This window comes from Dromiciops gliroides, chromosome 6 (genome assembly GCF_019393635.1).
Source record: "Dromiciops gliroides isolate mDroGli1 chromosome 6, mDroGli1.pri, whole genome shotgun sequence".
In the NCBI taxonomy this organism is placed as follows: Eukaryota; Metazoa; Chordata; class Mammalia; order Microbiotheria; family Microbiotheriidae; genus Dromiciops; species Dromiciops gliroides.
In genome coordinates, this window is record NC_057866.1 from 102,615,444 (window position 1) to 102,621,443 (window position 6,000).

A 6,000-nucleotide genomic window follows, 5' to 3' on the forward strand; every position below is an offset into this window, starting at 1 on the left:
CATAGATTATCTTTAAATGCAGCACTGCCTAATAATGGGCCTACCTGAAGAATGTACATCCATGGAAATATGACATCTTAATCTCCAGCTTCACCAGAATTTACCAAAAACATCATTTACAGATCAACTATTTGCTTTTATATGTTTAGCAATTCCTTTGTCTTTCTTATTCAACCTTAAGAAACAAAAATGTTCAACAGAAGGGGTATTTTTAAGGTTAATGTTTTTTAAGACTCCTATGTTTTAAAATATAAGAGTAGGGGCAGCTAGGTGGCGCAGTGGATAGAGCACCAACCCTGGAGTCAGGAGGGCCTGAATTCAGATCCGGCCTCAAACACTTAACCCTTACTAGCTGTGTGACCCTGGGCAAGTGACTTAACCCCAATTGCCTCACCAAAAAAATAAAATATAAGAGTAAAATATTAACTTATAGGACTCAGATATTTCAGTTCTAGAAGAATGTTTAAATTTTGATCTTAAACTCAGTCCTATTATTCAGTTACTTAGATAACAATTAAAAAGTAGGGATCCAAATAAAATATAATGAAACACACAACCAGTTATCTATATTTAACAAACACATTTTATAAGGGAACCCAAATTAAAGAAAATGATTCAATCCAATCCTTGAAATACTAGCTGGGGAACAACAAAGGTCCCATAAGTTAAAGTTCACACTCACCCTGGTCAGAGAATCCCAACTTAAGTACCTAAAATGGGGTAGGGTTCTGATCAGTTCTTTAAGGAAAATGAGGCCAAAAGGGAATTCTTGTCACTTTGGAGAGTATTAGGAATGCCCTAACAAGATCCTGAAACACAAGGGAATCTCCTCCCCAAGACTGCATGAGGCTTATTGTCAGTTACACAAAATGAAGATGGTCTTTTGAACACTATACAAAAGGTTGTAGGTTTAACCACAGGGAAACACATGGTGCCCAATATGCATACTTCCCCCCTCTGTCAGTCTGTTCCCCACACACACAAGTGTCCCAGAAAATTTCACAAGTATGGTTCCAGTAGCCAGAGAGAAAAGAGTCCTAGCAAGAGAGGAAAGTCTAAAATCTACAACAAATTCTCCCTCAAAACAAAACTGGAAAGAGCCCACAAAGAGTAGGATGAGACTAATCAGTCACTATGATCCCTCATGCATGAGGGACAACTCAATAGGGAGCAACACTGCATGTCACCAAGTCACAAAATCACTTAAGCAAAGCTTTTTTTTTTATGTCTATAACCCATTTCTTAAGTTTTGTTTAAGCTATGATAAGCAATGTGGTAGCACTGCCATAGCATACCAAGCCAGAAGCCAGGAAACCTTGGATTGAGATCCCACCTCTAACAGATACTGCCTGTACAACCCTGAGAAACTCTCTAAGATTATAAATTACAGACAAAGTATCGATCTGCACTGGTAAAGGACCTAGGAGTTCCCTATACCAATGAAATCACAGGTCTAATCCATATTCTTAAAGGGTTTTTTTAGGGTATATTTACTTTTCAAGAACTTGAATTCTCAAATGCTAGGCAACAAGTTCCTCCCTTATATATTTTAGAGACAAACTTTTTTGGTAAGGATCATTACTATTATTTCAAGACTTAAAACAATCTTCTTCCAAAAGATTTCAGCCACCTCCAACCCCCACCACACTTTAGTAAACTTGTCTTTATAAGTGATGGCCAATCTTCTGGTAAGCAACCTTTCCAAACTTTGCTAAGCTACATGGTCTTTGGACCATAGACAGTAATAGTTTAAGTCATGATTTCACTGGTACGGCTCTTCATATTGATCAATAAGCATTTATTTATTAAACACCTACTATGTTCCAAAAACTATGCTAGGTGTTAGAAATATAACAAATGAAGGAAGGCTTCATAGGAGAGACATTTGATTTAGGTTTTAACTGACTGGCAGGAAGTCTAGAGGTGAGAAGGGAAAAGGAATGATATTCCAAAAATAGGAAACACTGAGCACAGGCAGAGTACAGAGTTGTTCTAGAAGAAGAATAGTCTAATTTGGCTTGAACTTAAGACTTGGTGGATAAATACCCTAGAGGTTTTGGACGGCTATGACTGACACAGAGGAGCCTAAATTATACTCACTAGGGCATACTAAATCACTGAAGATTTCTGAGCAAAGGGGTGAGCACACACAGAATGATTTTGGGGTGGGGTGAAGGAGGGTCAAGACAAGAAGAGTAGAAGCAGAAGACCAGCAAGAAGACAAATGCAACAATGTTGAGTAGATAACCAGAAAAAGGAATGGAAGCCAGAGATTTTCAAAGGCAGAATCCACAGGATTTAACAAATGATTGGATAAGAAAAGTAAGGAAGAAAGAAGAATCAAAGACAAGATCAAGGTTAGCAACATGGGAAACTAGGTGAAAGGATGTGCCTCAAACAGAAACAATGAAGTCAAGAAGGAGAAACAGTTTTAAGAAGAAAAATAATGAGCTTGGTTTTCAACATGTGTTTGAGGTGCCTGTGGGCACTAACAGGACCTGCCAGAGTTTGCAACCTGATCAAATTAAATCAGAAGAGAACTTTGTAGCAGAGTTGGAATTAGATTTTAGTTTAACAGGATCAGAACAAAATCATCAGATGGAAATAAATTACATAGTTCTGATCCTTTTCTCTTATATGGCGGTGGGGGTGGGGGATGGGGGGTGACTAGTTTCTAAACCTGAAGTTACTACATCATATATAAAGTACCTACCAAACTGGCATGGTGCTAATTACCTAATCAGTTTACGTTTTACTGTATATTTTCTAAAATACATTAAAATCTTACAAAATAAAACTATACATCATTGTAGGCACTATGGCACAGTAAATAGAGGTGTGGTCAAGACCACCCAACTTTCAGTAGCAAGTCATTTTGTCCTCTGAGTCTCAGATGCCTTCATCTATAAAATGAGGGGACTAGGCTAGATAACTTCTAGGATCCCTTCCACATCCAAATTTTTATCTATGATCCTATGCTAACTTGGAGATGGGGGGGGGGGGGCGGGTGGAGCTTCCCATTCACAAATAGTGTGTCAAACCTTCCAGTATTACAGTGGAAGAACAAAATGAAATCTATGGGCAAATTTAATGGGTGCTATGACATATTAATGTCAACACAAAGTGGGTAAAAGGTATTGTACTAGGTGAAAATTTTCAAAGTATACTCTCAACCCTTAAATCAGAAGAAAACAAAAAACTGAGGCAGGGTGGCTAATTTAATTAAAAAGTGTAGTCACTGTCAAAAAATCAAGTTAGAAGACCTATTTCTTTTTACCTAATGGCAATTAAGCAAAGATCAAACAAAAGTAAAATTTAAAAAGATGCTATAAAAATAAACCAAAAATACAAACATGTACAAAAAGTTCTGAATCTTATGAAGTCAAGCTACAAGAATCAATTTTCCTAAACTATTTAAATACCTACAGGGCACACAGTTCAGATCTGAGTTCTGTTCCTGTAAAAAGATTACCCGAGAATCTGAAAAAATTATTTCTCCACAAGAAAATGTGAAGACTTTTGGGCAGACAGATCTTCCCGTCATCCTATATGGCTCCAAGCATCAACCCCCAACTTTTCTTATCAGGTTTCCTCACCATCAGTCAGTTTGGCCACCTATATAACCCACTCTTCCAAACACCTGACACTTTCAGAGTCTTTCTAAAGCTCCAAGCCATATCATGAAGCCAAGAGACAGATCCCACCAGCCTTTGTGGTCTTAATTCTTCCACAAATCAAGGATCAAAATTAACCCGAATAACGGTCGCCCCCCCCCCCGCCAAGGATTTTACTACCTGTTCCCTAAGCATCCTAAACAAAGGGGTAAACATTCTGTTAAATTCTAAGGGTTTTTTTGGGGGGGGAGGGGGTGGCAGGAATCAAGCACCCCGGCCCCCACCTATAATCCTTAAATATCCTCCCATGGGGGGGGGGGGCTTGGGGAAAGAAAGCTCCCTCATCTACCCACATACCCTGGAGAGCTCCATCTTTCCCCATCAGGCTAATTTTTACTTCAAAACTGTAACCCCCAAAATGAGTCTACACTACCCCACACCCTCGGGTCTGGGCACTGGGACCATCCTCTATCTTTGAAAAAGGGGCAGATTCGGTTCCTAACCTACTCGGTCCTTTACCCCCCACACCCCACTACAGGGTCTCTTCTCCACCCATTTCCCCACCCTCCCTACCTACCACTCCCCCCACCCCCACCCCCAGTTCGGGGTCCTGCTACTCCTTGGTAGATTTCAGTGCCACGGAGAAGACAAAACGCCGGCCAAGTCGAGGAGGGTGCCCCCACATGCAAACACACACACACACACACACACACACACACACTTCTCACACAGTCACCACCAACCCCCCCCCCCACACACACACACATATACTCCCACCCCAGCGCGTCCTTGAGAAGCTGCAGCTGCAGCCCAACAAAGTTGAGCCGCGCGGGCAGGGCCAAGCCCGGCCGGCCCCTCGGGCCCCCAGGGCCTCGCCGGCGAGGGCAGCCCTGGGGGCCTCAAGAAGGCCGGGGCGGCGGGGGAGGCAGAGGCCGATCAGGCCTGGGAAGGCTGGCGAGGCCCGCCGACAGAGGATTTAAAGGGACGAGGGCCGGGCCCGAGAGCGGGGCCCTCTGGGGTTGGGGGGCCGGGCGGACGGACGGGGGCCCTCCCCGCCCGGGCCCCACGCACCGAGCCCCCGGCTGCCGAGATGGAGGAGTACGGGCAGGGGCGGGAGCCCGAGCCCGGGGTCTGAGGGAGCGTGGCCCCGAGGAGGGAGCCGGGCCGGGGGCGGTGGGGGCCCAAGGGGGCCGCGGTCGGAGGGCCCGAGGGGCCGGCGCACTGACTGACCTGCGAGTCGCCGATCGGCGGGGCCGCGCGCGGGGGCCGCGCGGGGAGGGGGAGAGGGGGAGGGGGCGCCGCTCCCTCCGGGTACCCCCGAAAAGGAGGAAAAAAAATCCGTCCGGAGTTTAAAACAAAGAGGCGGAAATGCCCGAGCCCAGCCGAGCGAGGAGTCGGGGGCGCCGCGCTCCGAGCATGCGCACTGCTCCGGCCCGGCACCCGGGGCTCCCCCCGCCCCTCAGCACGCGGGGGCGACGACGGAGTCGAGCGAACTGAGGAGGGCTGGCCGCGAGGGAGGGGGCGGGGGCGGGGGCGACGGCGCCGGCGCGGCCCAGGAAGTCCCTGGGCTCGGCCGAAAGACGGCTGGGTCACCTGGCTGGGCGTGGAGACTATCTCTAGGGGTGGGACCGCTGCCTGCCTTCCCAGCCCCGGAGCCTGGGGACCCTTCGGAGCGACCCTCGCCCCAGCCCCTGATCCAAGGCTAGAGCCCTGGGGGCACCCGCTTGATGTTTGGGGGTTGGAATGAAAGATGTGGGGGCTTTGGGATGGAAAGGCTAAAAATACACCAACACCACCCACGCCCCACCGAGGGTCGAAACTATGTCTGAGCCCGAAGGGACCAGTTTGACGCTTTGTAGAATCACAGACTCTGAGCTGGGAGGTTCTTAATTGGTCAGCTGGTACCTGTATAGCGTTTCCCACCCCACCCCCAAGCATCCCCAACAAGTGGTCATCTAGCCTCAACTCGAAGATCTTTACCAGGCCAGAACCCACTCCCTCCTGAGGCAACCAACTCATCTTCCTAAGTGTTGAAGGGTGGAGCAAGTTCTTTACATCAAGGTGACACCTGCCTCTCTGGGACTCCCACCCATCGCTCCAGGTTCTCCCTTCTGGGCCAAGCAGAAGGGAGGGAGGAAGGCAGCAACTGTCCAAGTGCAAGCCCTGGGAATAAATATACAAATGTACCTACTCTTAAAAAGCACCTTTAAGAATGTATGACCCTCTCAGATGACAACCCTTAAAATACTTGGGAACAGAGAGCAGGCCTTTCTCTAGGCTAAACATCTGCAGTTGCTTCAACCAGTCTTCTTACCCTTAGATAGTATGATCTCCAGTCTCCTGAGCATCAGACCATCGTCCTCTGGACGGTACTTCAAGTTGAAAA

The 6,000-nt window shown here is 46.9% G+C and overlaps 1 protein-coding gene across 5 annotated transcripts in view; it reads right to left on the reverse strand.

Moving 5' to 3' along the window:
- PCGF3 (polycomb group ring finger 3) overlaps positions 1 to 5,045 on the reverse strand; it is a 129,940-nt gene extending 124,895 nt beyond the window's left edge. For 2 of the 5 annotated variants that reach the window (XM_043970583.1, XM_043970582.1), the window contains exon 1: positions 4,845 to 5,042. The gene's annotated coding sequence lies outside the window, so the exon portion shown is untranslated. Of the gene's footprint in view, positions 1 to 4,685; positions 4,781 to 4,844 lie in introns of those variants that run through there. The other 3 variants (XM_043970584.1, XM_043970579.1, XM_043970581.1) reach the window with 3 other exon arrangements.
- Between the last annotated feature and the right edge of the window lie 955 nt (positions 5,046 to 6,000).